Source organism: Anser brachyrhynchus (assembly GCF_964034855.1).
Source record: "Anser brachyrhynchus genome assembly, chromosome: 8".
NCBI lineage: Eukaryota > Metazoa > Chordata > Aves > Anseriformes > Anatidae > Anser > Anser brachyrhynchus.
In genome coordinates, this window is record NC_137702.1 from 20,503,914 (window position 1) to 20,528,155 (window position 24,242).

At 53.5% G+C, this 24,242-nt stretch overlaps 1 protein-coding gene and 1 long non-coding RNA gene across 4 annotated transcripts in view; one reads left to right on the forward strand and one right to left on the reverse strand.

The window, feature by feature from the left end:
* Window positions 1-17,780, forward strand: part of LOC308198825 — a 41,199-nt gene extending 23,419 nt beyond the window's left edge. The window contains exons 4-5 of one of the 2 annotated variants that reach the window (XR_013954234.1): window positions 986-4,551; window positions 4,990-17,780. This is a non-coding gene — a long non-coding RNA (uncharacterized lncRNA). Of the gene's footprint in view, window positions 1-985 lie in introns of both variants that reach the window. The other variant, XR_013954235.1, reaches the window with a different exon arrangement.
* Window positions 1-24,242, reverse strand: part of TNR (tenascin R) — a 63,959-nt gene that overhangs the window by 34,776 nt on the left and 4,941 nt on the right. The window lies entirely within an intron of this gene.

Here is a 24,242-nt window from a genome sequence, read left to right on the forward strand (position 1 = left end):
GTTGCAGTCCTGAGCAGCATCTGTGGCCCCTTTTTTATTGCCTTGTAAATGCAGTCACAGCAAGCACAACTCATACCATGGGACAGGCACAGGTATGGCACAGCTGCAAAATATGGGGGGGGGGGAATGCAAGAGGGACTTGGTGAGCACTGTGTTGGGGATGATTTAAGGTTTGGACAGCCCAAGAGCATCTCCAAGTGAAACCAAATTAAACGCCTTGCTTTGGGGCATCAGGTGCCCCGGCAGTCCTTGGGGGGGCCGGGGCTGAGGATGGATGCGAGCTGGCTCTCGTGCCGGGGATGCCCGGGGAGCGAGCACCTCCCCCTGCTGACTAATTGCATGGTTAAGCATGAAATACTCTGATGCTTTTAACAGCATTCCCTAACTATATGTGGAGGAAGAAATCTGTAGTTCCCCGAGCTGCCTGTAAATTCGGCAGGCTTAATAATTCATGTGTGCCTTTGTGATCACTGCCTACATTATATCTTTCTTTCATTACATACTCTTTTATTGAATTTTCATGGCATATATCAATAGCCTCTATAAGCTCCCACGGGAAAGGATGAGCGCAAAGTTTTAGGGCAAACTCATTTCATTTACACATAAGCAGCTGAGGCCTGAATCTGGCCCACAGCACCCAGCTGTACGAGACACCTTGCTGCAGAGTTTTGCAGACCCTTTTTACCCAGGAACACCCAAATTCATGAAAAAAGGGTTTTGGATGGGGCCAGATTTTTTTGGATTTCCTACCCTTTGATGTTACAGCCACAAGCTGTGTTTCTGACCCCTGAAATGAAGCTCTGCTGGCCCTGGAGCAGCTCTGGTGATGCTCTGAAGCCATAAAGCTGGAATTAACCATAATTGCGGAGCATTGCAGGGCACAAACACCCTCTAAATCCTCTTCAATTACGTGGTAGTACTTAATCACATGGCAACTGGAATTTAAGCACAGAAATAAATACGATGTTATTTTTGTCTTTGGCAGGGACATTGGTAATGAATTTTGGAGGGTGATGGAGGACCTGCTGGCACGGCGTGGTGGGGGCTGCGTGGTGGGGCTGCCATCGCTTTGCATCCCACAGAGATTTATCATGAACGCTGCGAAATCTGACAAAACGGTTGGGCTTTTAGCTTTTCCTGTATCCTTGTCTGGCTCAGCTTTTCCTCTGCTACTCTGGTTTTTGCCTATCCTAAATGGACTTCAGGTGCAAATGACTGTGTGATTGCTTTCTACTTACGACTACATTATCAGCCGTATGGCAGGAGCTCAGTGTGGGGATCTGGTGCAGCACCACACGAGTGTGCAGAGTTGCCCTCCTTCCCTTTCCCTCTCCTGCTCCCTTTGCCGTCATCCCTCCCTCTTCCCATCCTTGCACAGGCAGAGACTCGTGGACATACGGTGGCAGGGCCACGTGGCCATCCTCCAGCACGGAGGGAACCCAGCACAAGAGCCTGGATCCCCAGTGGATTCATCCCACATGAATTACACTGGCTTCAGGTCCCTCTTGGCCACGTGCATTTTTTTTATTTTTTTTTCCCCCATTTGCTCTCAGCACACAGCAGCAAAGCCTCGTGCTCGTGTACCGGGTGCTTGCTGTCATGTTTCATTAGTGCGCGAGCCGTCCTGGCCCTCCTCGCAGCCTTGCACTTAGCCACGGTGGATGCAAATTCCCTGACTTGGGGAGCCCTCATCCTGGCTCTACCAAAACGCTGCCAGCTATCACCTCCTGCACAGACATTATGATGCAAATTAAAGATGCACAGAAGGGGCCAGGAAGCTAGATGCATCGGCGGGAGGCAATGCAAAGGGCAGGAGGCGAGCACTGCTGGATGGCAGAGTTGCATCCCAGTTCATCTGTGACACCAGGGCACCTGGCCCCAAAATGGGATTCGGAAGTGGTGCCACGGGACTGCATGGTAAAGAAATGCCCATTGGGCATGTCTTTGCATTCATTTTCCTCCGGGTGTGTATTTTTACACTGTGGAGATGGAGCAGACCTGATGCGCCCCTCAGGTCGTGCATGCTCTGGCATACCTCAGATTGTTTATACCTAGACTGGAAAATTCTCATTTTTCTCCCTTTTTTAACATATCACTCAAGCTAAACCATGGACTGTGGCTGATTCACATGCACATGCAACCTGGCAGGTGGCAGCAAGGATCACACTGTTTGAACCCTCCAATATTTGATATTTCCTTCCAATTGCAGTTTCTGCAGAGTTCCCCCTGGTTATTCAGAGAAGCAGCAGGCACTTGTGCCAGACTTTGCTCCCCTGGACGGAGCACACAGCCTCCCCCCACACAAGTAACACTGTTTGGATGCGCATCAAGCAGCACACTGCTCATGCGCCATTTATCCGTCCACCTCCCATACCCTAACCTCAGCGTTTTGGGAGAGCAGCGGAGATGCTCACCCCCAGCCCCATAGCAGGGCTCAGGATGATTTCTGCCATCACAAAGACAACCAGAGCAAGGAAATGAATCGTAGACCTGCTGCAGAGACTTCATTTGATAAATAATGTATATAGAGTTTGCAGTAATAACCACTATTTTTTTTTTTTTCGAGCCAGCCAGCTGGGCTGGGTTTGACACATCCTGGCTATACTGTCAGATAGGTTAATCTGTTTTACTTATTTTTTTTTTTCCATGCCAGATGAGCTGTGTGCATGCATATGGAGAGGAGGTGGCAGCCCTGGGTAGGCACAGGGCTGCCTGCAGGTACCGGCTGCCCCAAACCCAGGGCTGCTGCTCTCTTTGTCAGCCTTGAGCACGCACCCATCTCCCGCTGCTTCCCCACAAGCACAGGGCACAGCTCACCAGCTCCATTGTCTCTGGGTTAGTCCTGCCACCATATTATTGAGGCAGAGTGGGAAACCCCCTGTCTGTCCCCATTTTACGTCCCTGTGTAAGACCTGGTAGCAGCCTCTGTGCCTGTTATTGCAGGGAAAACCAAGGTGCTTGGGAAGCATGAGTGCATCAGCGTGGACTTGCACAGAAGACCTGAGTCAGGCTGAGTTTTTATTGCCCTATAATAGGCAAGTACCTCATTAAGGAGTGGATATAAATGTGTAATATAATTTTGCTGAGCTTGGAGCCGGTGCAGGGCATGAGAGCTTGGAAGCAAGCCTGCTGGTCTGTTAGGCTTTCTAAGCTCCAGCTTGGTTTTGCTCACTTAAATTATCCCACTAGCATCATGAGTGTTGGGGTTGGACAGTTTACAAGCAAGCACTTAAAATCAATTTTAAGGTCTTTTTTATTTTTTTCCTTTTTTTTTTTTTTTTTCTGAAGAATTGCATGCTGAAGGAGACCCCTTCAGTGCTGTGGCAGTGATGTGGCACAACCCCTGTCACCAGCATAAAAGTTCATCGTGCTCTCCTCCCTCAGTCCCCAGTGCCAACCCATGCACATACACAGTTGCCCTTTGCTGTTCGGGGAAGGCTGATGCAGCACCTCTTATTTCTCCAAATTGGTGAATTTTATAATTTCTAAACCCAGATTAGCCACAGTCATCTGGAGCACTCCTTCTTGCCTGCCTTTTCTGCCCTTTCCCTTTTGATCCGACGGGTAGATAAACAACGATAAATAACACGCTGTGGTCTTCCTGTAGGGCTTGCTGAACTGAGAAACGAGATCACTTGGACGGCAATTGCAGCATGGTAGGAAGGGGGGAAATAGCCAAAAATATTTGCAGAGCTGGAGCGCAGCAGTGCAGAAGCCAGGGATTATTGGTTGTGTGGTGCTCCTGCAGAAACCTGCGAGCAAACACCTCCCGGTGCCAGCCGGGAGCAGGACACTCCGCCACTAACTGAGATGGACAGGGGCTGCTTCTCCCACACCCTAAATACAGCAAACAGGATGGGGGTGGGAGGAGGAGAGGGATGTCGGGGTGTGCTGGAAACCTCTGAGCTGGGCAAACTGGGCAAAGCCATTTCTTGTCCCTCAGGGCTGCTGCTGGGTGCTTGTCCTGGTGTTCCCCTGGGAGGTGTGGACCTAGACTGCTGGAAAAGGCTGTCTTGTTTTACCTTGCTGGCTGTCATATTTTGCATTTTTGGTACACCTAAGGCACAGGCTAATGCTTCTGTATGTGATTACAACCCTGATGGAGTCCCTGCTGAAGTACCTGCCTTCCCAAGAAACCGAAGCGGTATTTTTCGGAAGGCTCCCCAGCAACTATTGGGTTCCTATGGGGCACTCGAGCATGCGAGACCTGAGCCTTTGGCGTAAGGAATCCAGTTCCGAAAAAGCCTGGAAATTGATTTTTGTGGATGTGGAGATGCACACAGGCTTCTGAGACAGGAAGATAGTGACTTCTTCGCCACAGGGGCACCAGCACCAGGTCTGTCTGTCTGTCCTGCACCTGGGCACTGGGGCAGGCCCACTACAGCTCCCACCATAAGAAGATGCAAGTTCATGTTGACTTGACTTAAAATGATTTTTTTTTTTTAAACCAAAATACTTTAGTGAAAAGTGCTGATGACAACAGGATCCGTTCCTCCAACATTTATCTGGTGGCTCAGCCCGTGCTTGCACACCTCTGGCTGTTGGTGTCAGGTTTGTAATTATGTTCTTGTTAGCACATTTTATTTTTTTCTGGGGGGTGGGTAGGTGATGGAAACATGCCTACATTTCATGTCAGCCTTTCTTGGCATGTCAGAAAGCATTTTCTATTTGGCATGACAGCAGGAGCTTAAATCAAAGTTTAAATATCCATAAAAACCTATTGGTTGCTGAGGTGCCTGGTCCTGCGGCTGGCAGCCAGCTGATCCTGCAAAATCCACAGAAAAATGGGACCCGGGACAAGGAAAGGACCTGAGGGAGCAAATCTGCTGCCTCTGCTCCAGCCCACATTCCCTTCAACCCAGAGCTGACTTTCCAGCCTCCTGGTCCTTGGGATGGAGAGGAGCGAGGAGATGGCCCTGTGCTCCATGGGGGTCTGGGGAAGGGTTGGGGCTGAAAATATATTTTTATGTTGTTTTATTTTATTTTTAGACAACCCCCTGGTGGTGCAACATCAGAGCTTCTGCTTGCCCAAACACTGGCTCAGCCTGTGCTGACTTCCAGGTGAAACAGCTCATGGATCCAAGGCTGCGCTGTCCTGGTGATTCACTCTGCCACAGGGAGGGCATCTCAGAGCCAGCAGCAGGAAATTTTTGTTCCCCCCCCCAATTTAATACCAGCTCCAGCATGCAAAGAGACACCTGGCGGGGTCCACAAGCCCTGGGTAAGGACTGAACATGCACAGATCTGTGCACACATGGACTGAGTGATGCCTACCTCCCAGCTTTAGTGCTGCAATGTACCCCAATTTTATTCCAAACCAAAGGACCAGGGATATAGAGTGGAAAGTCCGACTCATAAATCCTTGCAAGGCTTACACTAAGAATTAAAAAGAATGTTTAACTTATGGAAAATGTAACTTTGGTTGCATTTCTTTGCTTTTTGTCCCCTTGAAAGTAATAAAGAGTTTAATAGAAAATTATTTTCTTACAGGTTTTTGTGGCTCATGCTCTATGAAAGTGAGAGAATTATTCTCCCTGCCATAAAAATGTATTGGCTGGTTAAAACCACTCTTAGAAAGAGCAACCCAAGCTATTAAATCCTACAGGTTTCAGGGTAACCCTGCTAGCTGCATTGCTATTACATCCTGTAGGACTTTTCCACAGGGTACAGTTTCTCAGGAAACTCGAACCATGCACGCCGGTACTTGGGCATCTTCAAGAGCCAAAATCACAACAATAACATCTCCTGCATACTGTGGATTTTATCCCCCTGACTTATTTTATTTTTCCATTTTCTCTCCAGCCATCTGATGAGGCGTGAGGATGCCACCAGCAGATGGGTCGACACCCGCCCACAGTGCTGCAGGAACCCTGGTGTCTCTGGTCCTGGTGCAGCTCCTGGCCCCATGGCCCCATTTATATATATATATATTTATTATTTTTTTTCTCCTACATCCAACAGCTCTGTCCCAAAACGACCAGCAAACATACCGGACCCATGCATCTCCGAGGAACTCTCCGAGCATCCTGGCCAACCCCATACCAGAGACATGGGGCGTCATCTCCCCACTACAAACCTCATCCTCAATGACAGCACCTCAGGGGTGAAGATTTTTACTACATGACAGTGCTCACAATTTTTCTGTCTCATTATTTATCAGGGCTGGAACTTGTGGTGATAACACAAATGGGAGTTTTTCTACCAACTTCTCTGGGCTGGTTAGCCATTAAAGGATCTGTGCACAAGCCGGTCCTGAAGTCAGGCCAACTTTCTCTTCCAATTTCCCCTCCTATCCTTCATCCTCACTGCCTGTTTTCCCTTTGGGAGACTTGTTGTAGTGTATTTTTTTTTCTTTTTTCTTTTTTTCTTTTTTTTTTTTTTTCCCTGTATATAGCAGAGTTTGATTTGGCAACCAGCCAGGGGACTTGCAATTGCTTTGTCCTTTAGTGTGTTGGGTTATTTTGACTTCATGTTTCTCTATTGGGAAACCGATTAAGACCAAAAAAAAAAGTTCCATCTTCGACTGGAAATGGACTTTCAGTGATAAAAAAGATGTTCCTAGGTTATCTTGGAGGCAGGTGCAATCGCCTGTGTTCTTTTCTTTCAGTTTTTCACCTTTATTTATTTATTTATTTATTTACTTGTTAGCTCTTTCATATTTTTTTTCACAGGTGCTTGAGCATTTAAAGGATGCTTCTCCCCTTCTCAGGCAGGCACAGATGCTGCTTTAAACCCATGAACTCCTACCCCCTAGAAGAAAAGGCAGGTTTTGGGGTGGAATGTCCCCAGGGCTGGCTGACCTAAAGGCTGGTGGAGGCAGGCTTACCATCCTGGTGGCCTGTCCTTGAGCTGAGGATGGCCATTGCCAAGGCATTCTGGTCATGCCAGCTTGCTGACAAAGCAAAGATGTGCGAAACACATGCCAGAGAAATGCCAAAAAAATGGCAGGGAAAAAAAAAAAAAGTGGTGAGATCAGAAAGGGGATGAGAAAGCACATAACAAGGAGATTGTGACTGAGCATGGCAAATAAAAAGGGTGATGTAGTCTCAGAGCCTTGCTGTAGGTCTTAAATAACATTACGGGGACTCGGGGGGATAAAGGGGACGCAGCGCAGCTTGTTTGGGAAGAAGGAAACTGGGCACCAAGGAACTGAAGGAAAATGGGGCTCCAAGAATGGGGCATTTCTCCTGAAGGTTAGCAAGAGGCTGGCAGCAGGTTACTTGGATGTGGGTAACCTGAAAGGGGTGGCCAAAATAGGGTGAAACTGGTGGGCCAGACCTCATGTGAGTTAGGGTGGGGGGGCGGGTGAATGAGAGAGGCTTTTCTAACCCCAGGTGCCTCCACACCGTGCAACCTCGTGGCAACGGTGCCTTCGACTGCATGGGCACCTCATGGGAGAGGTACGACAGGATGGAGCCATTCAGATCTCAGGGTGTGTGACGGCAACATCTCATTTCCAATGATGGAGAAAGCTACTGGAGAAGCTGCTATACTGGCTCTAATTTGGGCTAACAGATAAGAACTGGTTGAAAAAAAAAAAGTGGGAGGTAATTTCAGGAAATAAATTACAAAATAGTGGAGCACACAGTGCCACGAGAAAAGGAGCGAGAACAGCAGAGCGAGGATAATGGACTGCAAAAAACTCAGGGAACTGGTAGGTAACATCGCTAGGGAAGATGATCTGAGGGATAAAGAGAGCAGGGAAGCTGGCAATTACGTAAAGCGACTGCTCTAGGGGCACCAAAACAAGCCATCCCGATGCAGAGGGATAGGAGGAAGGTGGCTCAGACACCTGATGGAGCTGAGGCCCAAAAAGGGTGGCAGAAAAGGGGAAACGAGGGCAGAGAACCAGTGTTGGGGGTGGCAGAGCAGATGCCCAGCTAGGTATGAACAGGACAAGCTCCAACAGGCCATCAACCTAAAGGCTGTGAAAAAAACTTTTTGTAAATGCATCAGAGGGGGAAGGAGAGCTAAGGAGAGCCCCAGCTCACTGGCTCCATGGAGGGGGGGAGCTGAGAGGATCCACTGTGGGCTGTGCTTCAGCCCTCCCTCCCAGCCAGCTAATTAGGCCAGGGTAATCATACTGGGCTTACGAGGTTTCTCCAAGAGCTGCTAGTGGCAAGTGAGCATCTCTTCAGCAGGGCAACTGGAAGCCTGGCTCCAGAACAGGGAGCATTATGAGAAGGCAGGGAGAATTACAAGAAGTCATTAAGCAATCAATTTGTAAGAACCTGGAGGGTAATGAGGCTACAAAGCAACAACCAACACAGGTTTGTCGAGAACAAATGCAGAACCAATTTGCTCCTATGACGGGATACCTGCTCTTGAGGAGCAGGAGATATGCCAGAGCTTGGTGATGAGGCTTGAGCTGATGTGTGCAAGTCCCAAAAGCAGAATAAGGAGCCTGGTCTGGTGTGGTTCTCACCATGAGGAGAGGAGAGGTGATTGAAACACCTCCCTCAAGCCATCTGGGGAGAGAATTGAGGGTCTCCAGCCCAGCTGTCTCCAAGGGGTGGGTTAAGGCGGGTGGTGTTGGTGAGCAACCTCGCGTGGAGAGGGAACGGAGTCAGAAACAGCGACGAGCTCAGCAAATGGCTGAGCGGGCTGCAAGCACCAAGGTGGAGGTGCACACGGGTGGCGGAGAAATCACATAGAGCAACTCCAAACCAGGCATTAACAGGACTGCAGGAAGGGCTGGGGACTGTGTTCTGAACCTAGGAGAAGAAGAGCCGGTGCATGTGGCTAAAAATGACAACCGCGAGGCACAGTGGCATCAGCTGCCCTCTGCCTCGTCCCCTGAGGCAGTGCCTGTGCTGCTGAGATGAGCTCACTCGTGTGTCTGTCCTGGCCAGGCGCTGACATCGCAGCTCTGCCCACAAGGACCAGTCCTGCCCTTGCTAAGTCCTGCTGCAGTCACCAGCTGGTCCCAGTCACCATCAGCTCCGCTGCAGGGGCTGCTCATCCTCATCTTCATCCTCGCCACCAGCTGCCCCCTGCTCCCCGTCTCATGTGTTCAGAGCCCTGAAGGACAGCCCTGCCCTAAAGCAAACCTCACAGGGCTTGCCCAGGACTTGTTCTTGTGTCTCTGCCTTGCACCTCATGCTCGTGCTGCAGTGCAACATCTCTGCTGCCCACCACCTCCGCACTGCGTCCCCAGGGGCCATGGTCCTGCTGTGCTCGCTATGTGTCCACATTTGTCTGAACAGTTGACCCCTTCAGTTATTATTAGCTTCCTGGTCACCTCCACCACTGCCTGTCATGATGAATCAGAAATATAGTCCTCTCTGCATCATGGTCCTCGATAAACCAGCCGTCTCCCCTACCTGCTGCAGTCACCTCATTATAACTCCATTACATTTAACAACAACTCCATTACCACCCATTATCTTTCTTATCATCTCCTTTACAAGGCTGTTATCTGCTCCTCCTCCTCTACAGCCATCCCCTCCTCAATTACGATTCCATTATCTTTATTACCACCCCATTAGAGTCATAATTATTCCCATCACAATTCCAAGACCTGCTCCTCCATCCCGACAAGCCGGTGTCTCCAGCAGCCCCGCTACCGCCACCGTCACCGCTCCGCACTGCCTCTGTTGGGTAGCGCCGTCATCGCCACCTTCCCTGCATTCGGCATCATCCCCATGCTGATGGCAATATTTTAATTAGTTTTCATTAGGGTTTTACTGTGTGGGTTTTTTTTTTTCTGTTATTATCAGCCATTCTCCTTTCCCTGTTGTGGTTGGGGTTGGTACCTGGGTGTGAGCTGATGCTTGGGTCCGTGGCATTGCACTGACTTGCACCAGCACCGAGTGGGTATCTTCCCCCCATCCTCCATCAGAATTACAGCATTTTCACCTCTGCCAAAGCCCTAATTGCTGACATTATCCTTCCATTAGCCTCCAATTTCCCTGGTGGGTGCAACCACCTCCTCCCACCATCAGTGCCCCCTCCCCTGACCAGGCAGGGGACCATCCCCAACCCTCTCTGACTTTCCATGGCTACAGCTTCCAATGGCTCCGGGCACAGCTTATTCCTTTCATTTTCCCTGTGGTTTTAGTGGAAGAAGGGTTTTTGTTGCAAAGGTGCCCACTTCCCCAAATTCCCGTGGTGAAGCCCTGAGCACCGCATCCTGTCGGTGCTGTTCTCCTTGTGGCTGCTGTACTCTGGGCACTGCCAAAACCACCCGCCCTTCAGCAACAGCACCAGCAGCTTCCTGAAGCCACCTTATTCACTCAGGAGCGGCGTTTAAAAGCTCCTTCATCGGCATTAATAGGAGGGGGAGAGTCTCTTGCCCAGCACAGCGAGGGCTGCACCAGCACTGCACCCCTTGCTCCATGGTTTTTGGGGTCTGGCAGTGTTGTATCACGCTGAATCTCACGGGAACAGGGCAGGGCAGAGCATTAGCTTCTTATGAAACCTTCCTGGCTTATCAAGCATGATCAGGGCATCATAATCCAGGTTTTATCAGCTGATCACAGCCCCTTCTCCGTGTGTGGCCGCACAAAAATATCACGGGCAAAAACCAGGAGCGTTTAAACCTGGCGCTGGTGAAGATGCTGGGCTGGGCTTCTCCACCTCTGGGGCACTGCTCTAGCTCGAGAGAAAGGGTGGGCGAGAGCCTGGGTGTTTTGGGCACCATTTCGGGTGCTGTGTAGGGGCAGGGCACTGTTGTGTCCACCCTATGGCACTGAGCAGAAGCGCTATGCCTGCAGGTTACAGAGCCACAGAATTACCAAAGCATGGGGAAACTGCCTCTCTGTGAGAGATTCAGAGAGCTGAGCCTGTTTAGTTTATCAAGAAGATTGAGAGGTGATTTCATTTATTCCTGTAGGAACTGTCAAGGCAGGGAAACGCTAAAGAAGGCACTAAAGATCTCCTGAAAGCTGTGGAGAAGAGCAGAGGGGGATGGCAGGGAGCAAAGGCAGGCGGATTTGGGTGACTGATGGTGACATGTGGATTACAGTGCGAGCGATGCCCGTTTGCAGCAAGCGATGCTGCGATGTGTCCTGGGCATCCCCAGGCCCCGTCCATCTGCAGGCAGTGTTCAGGAGCTGTGTGTGGAGCTGGGGATTTGGGGCCCTGGGAACTGTTAATTACCCCGGGCTGGCGGGTAATTAACGTCGTCGGCAGGGCGAGCTGTGATTTCGATCATGTTCGGATGCCCTGGGGTTATTTCCCACGATCGATGCAGTGCATAAATAATGCATCCCGTGGCGGGGTGGGGGGGAATGCTGCCTTTCGTTATCAGAGGGAAGGGAGACGGTGCAGTTCTCATCACTCTGCTACTATTTCTAGATTGCTATAGGATGGATATAATAGAGGGCGGTGGGGAATTTGGGTGTCAAAGGAAAGGATTTGGCTGACGAGCTGGCAAGGCACAGGGCGCTGTGTTTAAAGCAGGGCCAGGAAGGAGCCTGGCTCTCTGGGCTTCAGCTTTAATCTGTAGCCACAGGTTGCCTCTTAAAAGGCATCAGCGGGGCTTGCCTGAGCGAGCTGCCTCACTGCCGTGACCTACTGTCCATTCCAACCACTAAACTGCATTATTTTGATTTTTTTTTTTGCTAAAAAAGGCAAGGAAGTAGCAGAAAGTGGGTGGCATGGTGTCCAACGCTTTCAAGATTCAAGAAACACAGCCAGCAAACCTGTGCTGGAAGAGTTGGTGCCACCGAAGCACAAGCATGACTTTGTGCCTACTCATGCTGAACATCCGGAGAGGGAGCACCTGGGAGGGTTTTTTTTTTTTTTTAAATTAAATGGAAACTGTTTGGTGAGGTCAGTAAATGATTCGGGAGCCCAGGCCTTTTTTCCCCGTGGAGCCCCATGAGGCTGCTGCCGTGGGTTTGTGAGCTGTGGTTAGGAGCAAGCCCGCTGCAAACCACAAGGCTGGGAAGGGAGCACCTTGGGGAGTCTTTAAACACCGCTTAATTACATTAGCTATACACCAGCCGACGGATAATTCACCATCTCGAGACAGACACTTTAATCCTGGCAGCAGGATGGAACCAGAAGTGCGCAGGGGCTGATGCAGGATGCTCTGCTCCCTGCGTACCGCCGAGGGGCCGAGAACTGCTGCCGATGCCTTGCAAAGGACTGGCCGCAGGGGCCTCGCTGGCAGCGGGTTTCTGAGCGTGCCCAGATACCCTCCTGAAGAAGCAATTTAGTATTTGCAAGACCCCAGCTGCTAGCTGGGTTTGGGGTTTGTTCCCCCCGTCCTGCTCTGCGGGGCTGGCATCTCTGGCTCAGAGCTGGCTCCCACACCGTCATCAAGCCACCAAACGCTCCAGGAGAGAAAACGGGCACTTGGTACATGCTGGTACAGCCACGGGGTCGTTCCCTGTCCCTATATCTCCAGTAATTAGAGATTTGGAGCTCGGCTGGTGGGGACAAGGCTTTCCAGCCCCCCGGGTCTGCAGCCCAGATGGTCTGCACAGATTACTGCAGCCTCAGGAGCCACCAATCCTGGGCAGTTTGGCAGGCCTGAATTCCCTCCAAATGACAAAAATAAATAAAATCTCTTCACATTAGATGCCGGGAAGCCCATGAAAAAGCTGTGTACACAGTGAAAACAAATACGTGGTTAAATAGCCTCTCCAACAGTATTTCTCTAAAACGCCTCTCTAAATAACGCAGAGTGAAAGGCTTGCTCAGCAGTGATTAACCTCCGCTCGGGAAGATGCTCTGTATCAAATCGTTACCGTCAGCTGATTAAAAACGAATTAAACCTAACAGAAAACAATTCCCAAAACATCATCTCTCCTTTTGAATGCAACGCCCAGACGCAAATCATAGCACACCCTATCCCACCGAAGAGCGAGCAGAGGCACCCGGAGAGCCCAAGGATGAAAGGCAAAGGGGATGCTGAGAGGGATGGAGCGAAATAACTCAGCCTGGAGACAGCTCTGCCTCGAGGGCCCTTCTTATTTCCAAGCTGCCGGTTTAGAAAAATAAAATAAATGAAGTAACGGGGAAGGACTGCAGCTGATTTAGCAGCCTTCGTCTGCTTGGCATCCGGTGGAGGTCTGAGGGGTCAGGAAGGACAGGCAGGTGGGAGAGACCCGCGCCGTGCCAGGCACTGGCACCATCTCCCGTTCCTGCCAATCAAGCCTTGCCAGCTTTTAATTGTCACGCTCCATGTGAGTCCAAGAAATGGCAAAGCATCAAATGCTGCTTCTCATGCTAGCTTTTTATTTATTATTATTATTATTTTATTTTTTAAGTAATCCCATTTTTCTTGTTTATTTCCCTAATAACTGCACAACAATTGTTGGGTCCCATCAGTTCTGCCCTTCTTGGGGTTGATCCTCTTGGGGGCTGCGCCAGGGCAGGTTAGACTGGACATTGGGAAGAACTTCTTCACGTGGAGGGAGGGTGCCAAGCACTGGAGCGGGCTGCCCAGGGAGGTGGGGTGTCCCCATCCCTGGAGGTATTTCAGGGATGAGGATATGGCATCGAGGGATGTAGGTTAGGACTTGGTAGGTCAGGCTGATGGCTGGACTTGGTGATCTTTAAAGTCTTTTCCAACCTAGATGGTTCTGTGATTCTATGATCCTAGAGATGTGCTGCCCCATTGCCTAAGCTGGAGGGAGGAAGGAGCAAGGCCCCAAAATTTTGGGGGCATGCATCCTCCACTGATGCTGTGTTGGTGACAGCTGTGATGTCCCTCACAGGTCCCCCAGGTGAGCTGGTCAGAGGGTTTGGGTCTCAGGGTAGGGCTGTGAGCCCGCTGGCAAAATTCCTGCTGCTTGGACAAAAATCTGCAGTACTACTAAGGAGAGCCTAATTACCAAATCTAATTACAAAGGGGAGTAAATCACCTGGATTAATTTTAATTTTTTTTGGCTTTTGGAAAGTGTCTTATGTATCATAAAAAAAAGAATAATGGACAACCAAGCGAGCCCATCATCCCGATACATTAATGAGAGCCTATCTGGAGCCACCAAACCCACAACTCAGCAGGTTGAGAAGTTGTAAAAACTGTCACGGCGATGCCCTACCGAGGCTTCACGGCCCCCTCCCCTCTTGTGCCCCCTCAAACCGGCAGAAAACACAAATAGCAGTGTTAATAGGAGCACATATCTATGCACCCAGTTCTTGTATACCTATATACCAGCACAGCATCTGGGCTGTGCCAGCAGGGACTTTCCCCCGTGCTTTGCTGGGGCATCCTGGCACGGTACCACCGCCCTCGCCTCCTGCAGCACCCACGCCGGAGGGCTTGGTGCATCCTCTGCTTCTCTTCCCAAGAGCAAAAGGAGCCCGTGCCCAGCCCAGTGGTGCTGCTCTGGGTTTTGGCTGGTGCAAGGCGATGCAATTAATAGCCCAGCCCACTTTGCAGAGCTGTTGGGGTGTCATCAAGGGGGGAGGGAAGGCACTGTGGTGTTGGTCTGCAGTGCGGGGAATAAGCACCACTGTGCAACTTGCTTTGTTCCCAATAGCATTTTTTGACTAGGGCTGTAAAATTAATGTTTGAGCTGATAGCTGAGAAAATAGGAGGCTGTATAAAGTAACTTGGGGCTTGTCAGGGGAATTCAAATGAGCTACATTTGGGAGATGCCGGGGTTTTCTTCCTTTTCTGTCGTCTCCCCACCCCGCAGGCTGTGAGAGGCAGTGGTGTCTGAGTGTGATGGTGACCCTGTCCCCATCCTCTGCCCCCAGCTCCTCTCATCTCACCACTTATTTAACCACCCAGTTTTTCTCCCCATCACTTCCATGCTCTCTTTTTACACAGCTCTCCAACGACTCAGCCCCTGCTTTATTCCCCATCTAACCTCCCTTGCCTCTCCCTTGCGATCTGGGTTGGAGCGTTACCTATTTATATTCTTAACCTTTGCCTCTTTCCTCTGCCTCTTTAATCTGTGCATCAATCTTGTTTACCGCCCCCATCGCTTCTCTCCTCTTGTGCCCATCACCGCCCGGTGCTCCCGGCCCCAGACCTGCGTCCCCACCAGCACGGCGCCCGGTGACATTTCCTCCATGCACCAGAGCCTGGCAGCAAATCAGTGTGGGCACAGGACCTCAGCATCCTATCCTTGGGACATTTCACCTGGTTTGGGGGTTTAGTCTACTAACAGAGAAGTTTTCTCCTGCGCATCGGCATCGAGGGAGTGGCAATGCGCAGGGGCACCCTGCTTTTCCCAAATTCCTTCACCCTGTGCACCAGGATGCGGCTGGAAGAGACGCCAGCATTGGGGTCGAAGTCCCTGCTGGCTGGGGCTGGGATGTATGCCTGCCATAAGTGACATTTGGCATCCTGACAGTGACAGCCGTGCTCCCAGCACCCTGGGGCATTCGGGTGTGCCCATCGGCACTGCCCAGCCCTTTGGAGGATTTAATGATTTCCAGCCGCGCAATTAAACACCACCTTGGCCACTCACCTTCACCCAGTGAGAACCTATCTGCGGAGGGGACAAGGGGGGCTGGAGAAAAGTCCCTCCTGCTCCTCATCTCCTCGCCAAAGCCTTCACCTGTGACACCCACCTTGCCCTGGCACCAAGCCGTGCTGCAAAATGCCAGCTTGCCTGCAGCAAAAACAAAGCCTAGGAGGGATGCCTCGCTGTGTTCCGCCTGGCCCTGCGTGCATTTTTTTTCCCTGCCTCTCCCTCCCCGGAGGGTGACAATTTTCCTTGTGCTCGCTCCCGCCTCCGTTGTGTCATTTTTGGGTGCTCGCCCCAGGGACTGGACTTCTTCCAGCCACGTGCTGCAGGCGCAGCCAAAAAAAGGCTACCCATGCACGTGTGCTGATCAAAGCCCAGCCTGCCCCGTGGGCTGCTAAGCGAAATTTTGGGGGCTCATTTTCGCCAGGAGCTCCCCCCCATTCCCCACCCCCAACTCCTTGCCAGGCACAGCACATCTTGAATCTGAAAAAAAGCCTTTTTTTAGTAGAGAAATGCCCTGGCTTTTCCCTCCAAGTGGGAACGTGGCCGTTAGGGTGACAACAGAAGGTGCAGAGCTGGATACCTGCGGGATGAAGGGCTGTGCTGGCCCTCGTAGCGCGGTGGGTATCCCCAGACCCTGTGCATCAGGTGCAGCCCTGCTGGAAGAAGCCCTGCCCTTCGCATGCTCAATTAAAGGTGTCAGGGTTGTACCTGCAATGTATTTGTGACACTAGTCCTAGCTGAAACCCCCAGCTCTGTGCCTGTGCCTCAGTTTCCCTAAGTTGTCTGAGTGCCCTGGGGGAGACCTCTGCTTCCCCCCAGTGCTGGAGGTTAATTAACTAGGTAATTAAGTAATGAGCCCCACAGTCACAAAGTCACTGTGGCTTTAGTTACAGCTGTTCCACCGGGCTGCAAATTACTGGGAAATGGGATTTTTGCATTCAGCTGCGGTGTCGGCATTACCGATAATCAAGAGGCGCCTGTGATGGGGACAAAGTGCAGACAGAGAGAGAACATAGTAATTACTGTGTAATTACAGTAACGACGGGAGGGATGCTGCAAGGTGAGCGTGGCGCAAACACCCACCCAGGACATCGGCGGCTCCGTGGGACTGGAGGGAGGATTGGGAGGTTCAATTTGTACCGCAAAGCCTCAGAGCTGGATCTCTTTTAATTTCCCTGCTGCCCTGCTTAACACAGTTGTGTAAATTACTAATCCTGTGGTTTCTGCTCCTTGTTCCAGTGGTGGAGTCCCTCAGCTTCACAGGGCACATTTGGGGGGTTAAAATTCATTGCCCCGTCCAGCCCTGGAACTGTTCAGCCTCTCTGGGTGCTGCGGGCATCGCCGTCCGCCACTCCTGCATCACAGGTGCTGGTGGCAGGGGCGTCTTCGCCCGGTCACCCCACGCATCCCTTCTGCACACGCTGGTGCTGGGGTCTGTCCTGAAATACGTCTGTCTGACCAGGCCATCCAACCCCCCTTTCGGGACTTTTCCTCTCTCCAGCCCTATTTATTATTAATTTTTGGAAAACATTGGAAACAGACCGGTATTGACACTGGGGGACTCGCCGTCCCCAGAGGCTCACCAGCTCCCATTGGTCCCGCACTGTGGGGCTGGCACAGAGCGTGGGGTGTGTGGGCATCAACGGGGCAGCCAAAACCCCGGCAGCAGGTCGGGGAGGCTCGGGATCACACCCGGTGTCACCTCGGGATCACTCCTGGTGTCACCTTGGGATCACTCCCGGTGTCACCTCGGGATCGCTCCCGCTGTCACCTGGGGCTCACGTGGAGGGCTGGCCATCAGCTGCACCATGCAGCCCTGAAATGATGGAGGTCCACGTGCGTCAGGCTCGCTGTAGGTGATGCAAAAGCCCCTTTGGATGACACCAAGGCAGGCACGAGACCATCAGTCTGGTGGCCAGGGTCTAATAAAAGCCTCTAATCAAGGCCTCTTTGACACAGCTGTCTTACAGGTTGAGTTGTGAGGAAAGAGGTAGGAGGCGAATGAAGGGGAAAAGTTTGGCGGGGGGGAACTGCAGCACTATGAGCTGATGGATGCCACCCCAGGGCCCCCAAAGTGAGGGACAGGGGCAGCATCGCCCCACCTGGGGACCGGCGGGGACAGTCCCATGGTCCCCACGGTCCCCATGGCCAGGGCCAGGCAGAGCATCACCCGTACCACCGCCCTGCCAGCACCCATTTCCATGGAAACCTGCCCTGGTGCTCCTTTAAGGAAATCATCCCCTTCCGTCCTTCACTCCTTCCGTCCCCTTCCTCTCCGCATTGCCACCTCTCTCCCCGCCAGCCCTTCCCCAGGCTCCTCTCCCCTCCCTCCCCGCTCCTTATCTCAGCCCCTCTCATCTCCCAGCCTTTGTGCCGCTGCCTGTCTCCACTCGGCGCACTCCTTATCTCTCCTCCCCCCCCCCCCCACTCCAGCTCTGTTTACATCGCTAAAACACTTGTCCAGGTCAAACACGTTTTCCTGATAACCACATTTCCATTGATTGCTGGGAAGAAAATCCTCCGGAGCAGCAGATTCTGTGCTCTGGGGATCGATAACAAAAAGCCCTTTTACCCCAGCCCTCGCCACCCCAGCGAGCCGCACCCTGGGGGCGTGGGACCCCCAGGGGAATTTGGGGGGGGGGGGACCCAAAAAGCGAGCGGTGCCCCTTTCCCACCCACTGCCACCAGCACCCGGGTGGGGTCACCCTGGCCAGGCGGAGGTGACAAACCATCGCATCCCACCGGGGAAGCCTGCGTGCTGCTGCTGGATGCTGCACACCCGGGCAGCCCCCCCCATCTGCAGCCCCGCTGGGAGCTGGAGCAGACCCCGGGTGGGCTCCCGCTGCCTGCTAATGCACTTGCGAGGGGGAAGCTCATGCATTTCCACAGCGAGTGGTTTAGCCATAAATCCGCAATCGATAAAGAGAAATTTAAAGGGATTAGGCTTTCTGCTTCTGCTGCAAAGGAGTTGCTCCCTGCCAGGGTCTCCTCTCTCAGACCACTGCCGCGGGACGTCGGGGCGAGACGGGGCTGTAGGTACCCCTAGGTCCCACCGCCACCTCCTGGGTACATGCAGGGATGCCATGGTCAAAATTCAACCCCGGAGGATTTTATTTATTTTATTTTATTTTATTTACAATAAAACTGCTGAGTGGCACCTAACCTACTGTGCAAATCGATGCCTCGACCACAGGCTTGGCCAGTGGTTTACCTCATCCACAGCAAAGCACCGAGGGCAAGCCTGGGAACTGCAGCCAAATAAGCCGTGCCGTTTACAGTGATGAAAAAGAGGAAATTAAAATAATAAAAGCTTAGCAAGAAGCCAGCCCCAGCGCTCCCTGTGGCCAGGCTGCCCCTGGAAACTCCTAGGGCCCTGGGCAGGGGGAGCCGGCGCAGCGCTGCACGGCAGAGCTTTGGTAACGAGAACAAATCCAAAGTTTCCACAGGGCTTTAATAAAGTCCTGCTGCAGAGGGTGAGGGGGGATGTGCAATTCTGTAATGCTCGGGAACGGGCTGCAAGGCTGTGAAAAAAGAAGCGAGAGCCCCACAGGCATGGTGGGGTTTGTGGGTTAGGCTGCTGGGGGGAATATAATGTGTGCGTGGGGAGACAGAACCAAAATGGTGATGTCTTGGGTTAAATCAGCGGCACATGGCTGGAGGCAGAAAGCAAAGCCAGTGCCAGTGTGGGAAGCCTTGGAGCAAAAATACCCAGGTCTAACGCCGAGGTCTGAGCCCTTCCTGAAGGCAAACCAACGCCACGGGTGTCTGTGGGGCCGGAGGGGGCTCTGCCCCACGCCCTCCGCCTGGCTGCAAGCCTGCGGCACTGCTAAACCTCTGCCCTGCTGGGATGGCTTTTTTAATTGGATTGTGACAAACATTTAATACCTAATAGAGCTCACACCAGCACAGTTAATTAAGGATGTGACTAATCCAATTCACTCGTGGGAGCGCGGGAGGAGACGAGCGGGAGTGAGCGTGTGTATGGGGGGGCAGCGGAGGGGAGGGAACCGGATGGGGAGAAATCAGCTTAACTGTTATCGCCATTCCTTTCATCTTGTGTGTGCTCATAAATGATGAAGAAAGGCTTTTCTTTGCCCGATTTTACTCCCCGCTCCCCGACTCCTTCCTCTGGGGGGAAAGCCGAGCACCGCGGGAGCATCCCTGCTCTGGGTGGGATGCGGGACCCCAGCGCATCCCCGCGGCGTGGCAGCCTTGTGCCGGGGCATGTAGTGCCGGCCGGGCCAGCTGTGCCAACATCTGTATGCCGGTCACTCCCTGTCCCCCCGGAGTTTATAAATAAAACAAGTGGAGTTATTTTAGCCCCATGGACAGGGCTGTCTCCCGCAGCACAGAGCTGCTCTTTCTCCGTCTCGAGTTCATTGTTATTCCCCAGCTGAGAACAGGGCGCGGATTGAGCGAGGTCCCCATCTGCGGCGGGCAGCCGGAGAGAGCCTCTCTTCATGCGAGCGCCTGACGCAATAAATAGCGCTTTTCAGCCGAGCCGGGAGGGAAACAAAAGCCCGGAGCAGGGAAGAGAGTGTGGCAAGGCTGGCGAGGGAGAGGGACGGGTTGGGAGCAAGAGGGGGAGATGGAGGGCAGGGAGAGGGGAAGAAGCAACTAACGAGGAGGCTGAGAAGCTTCGCGGCCCTGCTTTGGACCATTGGCTTTCCCACCCACTTGCCCAGGGAGACGAAGCATCCCTGGGCACACTGGCCCAGGCTGTCTGAACCAGGCAATGCTTACCCCGAGCGGGACACCGATCCCCTTCCCTCGAGCATCCCCGAGCCACCCGTTCGCAGGGCGATCGCCCGGCGCCGAGCAGGACTCTAGCACAAGGCTAACAAAACCCCTGCACTTTACCAAAACGGCAAGCCCAAATTTGCTCGCTGATTCCCTGCCCCGAGGGGACCCGGTGCTGCCACACGGGGACTCTCCCAGCCTCCACCTGCATGGGGACATTGCTGCCTGTGAGCACAGGACAGCCAAAAACCACATCATCCATCCCGGTTTAGCTGCCAAGAGGGGTGCTGAGCAGTAATTAATGAGGAATTGCATGGAGGGCTCATCCCTTCTGTGGCCAGGAGCCCCCCCGTGGCACTCCAGCCCTGTCCCCCTTGTAGGAAATAGTTACTTACATTAAAATTATTTACTAAATGAAGCAAGTCTTTGAGCGCTATCTCAGAACTGTCTGGTTTATTCTGTTCCTAGTGCTATGCAATAAAGTATCTGGGTAATTAAGGGTAAGTTTAAAGCTCGTGCTTTGCAATGGGATTTCCTTGGACATTTTGGGGCGGGGGGGTCCTGTTAGCACCAGCTTGAGCATTTCCCCCAGGAACCCCTGCTGCACCCGAAGGGAAAACAGCCCGATCTATCCCAATCAATCTGCATTTAATTACCAGCCGAGAGCTCCAGCTGGCTAATTTGGAGGCAGCCGGCCTCCGGCGTCGGGGCTGTGCTCTTGCTCAGGGGTGGGCTTTAGGAATCAGGAGTGTTTTCAGAGCTTTCTGCTGATTATCATGATTTCAGCTGAAATAAATGGAAGAGGTTCACATTTCCAGTTTGGAAAGGGTGCTTTGGGACTGAAATGGGTTGGAAACATGGATGCGAGGGGGATGTTGCATGACCCAGGCCATCCTTGCCCCTCTTGCCTCTCAGCTGGAGACAGGAGCCTCGGAGAGCAGACATCACCTGTGCTGCCCTTTTTGATGAGGGCTTTTGGGTGGTCTTGACCCCCCCTATGCCCCCCAGCTGCTCACAGGGGGCAAGGAGGGAGGATTTAGCTTCACTGTGATGTCTGCCACACCGGCAAACCCAGCAGCAACCAGCCATGGGGTCACAAAACAACCGCTGAGCACGTGTGAATAAGACCAAAACCCAGCTGAAGAGCAGAGACACTTCTACACAACCTCTCAAGACTTAGCAAGAGCCTGCACGTGGCCACAACACCTCACAGCACTGCGAGTCCTGCAGGACCTTGGTCTGCTCCTCACCCAGAGGCAGTGAGCGCCGCTTGGACCTTCCTCTAATGGGAGACCCCCGGTCTGCCCCCCCCCCCCCGGGATGCTGGCCATGAGGGTCACCAGCTCCAGGAAGGCACCAGAGCCAGGGCCAGCGGTGGGACAGCCCAAGCTGCACCTCCAGCCCTTCAATTTTTGGACCCCCCTGCAGCTGTGTTGCTGGAGGGGAGCATTGGCGCTTACGGAGCCGCAAGGCTTTGACATTGCAAGGCGACAGGGAACGAAGCACGGGGGAAACCAAACAGTTACCTGGGGCTCATCAGGGAGCTGCTGCAGGAGGTTGCGAGGGGTAATTATAAAGGTAAAGTGAAGGATTTAGAAATCAAGCTCTGAGATAAGCATAAGGAGACAGGGGGCTTGGAAGAGGAGGGCTGGAGAGCGTATTGTGGTGCAGCCCCACATGGCTCTGTCCCCATCCCCTGCAGCCATGCCAGGACCAAGCAAGAAGAGGAGGAGAGAAGAGGAGAGAAGGAGAAGAGGACCATGCCTCAGCCACTGGAGCCCATTCCTTGGGAAGGCTCTCATGGGGCAGCATGGGGACCTGCTCTGCCCAGCACAGACCTCTGAGAGGTCCAAAGCGTCCCACAAAGAGCCCCCTGAGACCGGGGACGTCCTGGCAGAGATGGCTTTTGAGTGTCTCCAAGAACAGAGACTCCCTGGCCTCTCTGGGCAGCCCGTGCTGGTGCCCTGTCACCTGTAGGGTGACCCTTGGGTGCTCCTGTCCCTTTGCCACCTGGTAGCCCTCGCTGGATGCTCCAGTAACTCCGTGTCTCTCAACCTGGGGAGCCCAGGATTGGGTCCAACACCCCAGGTGTGGCCTCGCCAGTGCTGAGCGGAGGGGAAGAGGCACCTCCTTGGCCTGCTGGCAGCATAACGCAGCCCAGGATTTCTGCCCACCGTGGTGCCCACTGGGACCCCCAGGCTCAGCTCTCAATGTGACGTCTCGACAGGCAGCGCACAGGCAGCTGCAGCTCCAGCCCCCACCCCGGGTCGGATTCCTCCAAACTTTGGGTCTACGTCAGACAATACCATAAAAAAATCGATCCGTGCAACTGAGCCAAAGCTACCAGCTGAGTACCTTGCCCTAAGCTAACGTTGTCGCAAGCTCGTCCTAAGCACCCACCCTTTGGGGCAAGGAGCCGAGGAGCCCTCCAGCACTGCAGCCTTGGCAGTGGCCATCCCTGTGGCCCATGGTCAGACATGGTGGTGCCGGCTCTCCTCCTGGGGTGAAAACAGACGCTTTTGGTGCACGTCTCCAGCACGGTCACAGCGGGGTCCTGCTGCCAGGAAGGGACGCAGCAGGATACCACGGCTTCCTCCATAAATTTCCTTTTTCTTTACTATTTTTTTCCCACCCATTTGTATTCCCCACCGCCCCAGCCCACTTCTCCCCAGGGAGAAGGGCTGTAAGAGCCCGCAGCAGGGCTGGGGGGGGGTCTGACCAGCCCTGGGCTTCGACCTCGCTGCAATTTTAACTGGTCTGGCTGTGGGGCATGTGGCCGAACCCCTGCGTGTCCCCTGTCCCCCGATGGGGACATGCCGATGGGGACAGCAAGCAGCGGCGGCTAATGACATTGACATTTCGTTTCTCATTACAGACACAATTAAAAGCAGAGGGGATTATAAGTGGCTGCCACGCCACATCACCGTGCTGCCGGGTTTATCCCTTCTGCTTGGGCAGCTCCGTCAATGAATCGACTCCTTCCAGCACCTCACTTGTGGCTCTGCTCTGTTTGTTTATGTAATACCTCCCAGCACCGACCTCACACCCGCACGCCTCTGCTCACTAATGAGCATTTTCTCGACGCGTTCGCCACGCGCCCCGGCAAGATGACTGGGGCCAGGGGGCTGCCGAAGCTGGGGGAGCCCCCGGCACCACCGCCACCCCTGCGAGGGGGTACATACGGGTGGTGGGGCTGGTCCCAAAGAGCACCCCGACCTTGCTGGCAACCCCGCTACCATCGGACCCCGGGAAGCATCCCCCAGCTCAGCCTCCTCCTCCTCCTCCTCCTGCTCCTCCCGGGGCAGATGCTTTCTGCCAGGAGCTCTGACAGGTCCCTGGTAACGGAGCGTGCCGGATTCACCCGTGCCCGGGGAACAGCCGTGCCTCTCCTTCCCCGGCTGCTCGGCTCGGCTGGAGCCCTGCCCGAGGAGCGCCGGGCTGCCCGGGGAGCGGCTCGGGGAAGGCTCGGCAGGGATGCTCCAGCCCCAGCTCCTGATGGAGGAAAGAGGCCGCTGAGATCCGGCGTGTGGTGGTGCCAGCGGGGCCCTTTCCTCCGTTTTGTTTTCTCTCCGGCTCCGCGAAATGACAGGGCTGGCGTTCAAACCCTCTGGGTTCCGCCCCAAACCCCCCAGGTTTCACCCCAAAACGCAGCCACGCGCGGGGCGCCTCCGAGCTATTCCCGAGCAAGCAAGAGAAGGAGGGAAAAAAAAAAAAAAAAAAAAAAAAAAAAAAAAAAAAAAAACTCGTTCAAACTTTGGACGCGACCAGAGAGAGCCGGGCTTTGGGCAGCCCCCGCTGCTCGGCGGAGCCCCGGTGGCCTCGGCGGCGGGGGCTGCCCCCACCCAGCCCGCCCGGGGCCGGGGCTGCCGCCTGCGAGGGGTCCCCGTGGGGAAGGGGAGCCGTGGGCTGCAGGGAAGGGGTGTGGGGACGGAGGCACAAGGAGGTACAAGGAGGTACAAGGAGGTGCGGAGCACGGAGCGGGGGGGGCACCGAGGTGTCCCCGGCGCTGCCCGCAGGACGCAGCGAGATGCAGCCCCCCCGCGCTGCCTCCTCTCGCCGTGTGACGCAGGTGCCGAGAGCCAAATTTCCTCAACCTCATTCCAGCAACGAAGGGAACTCGCA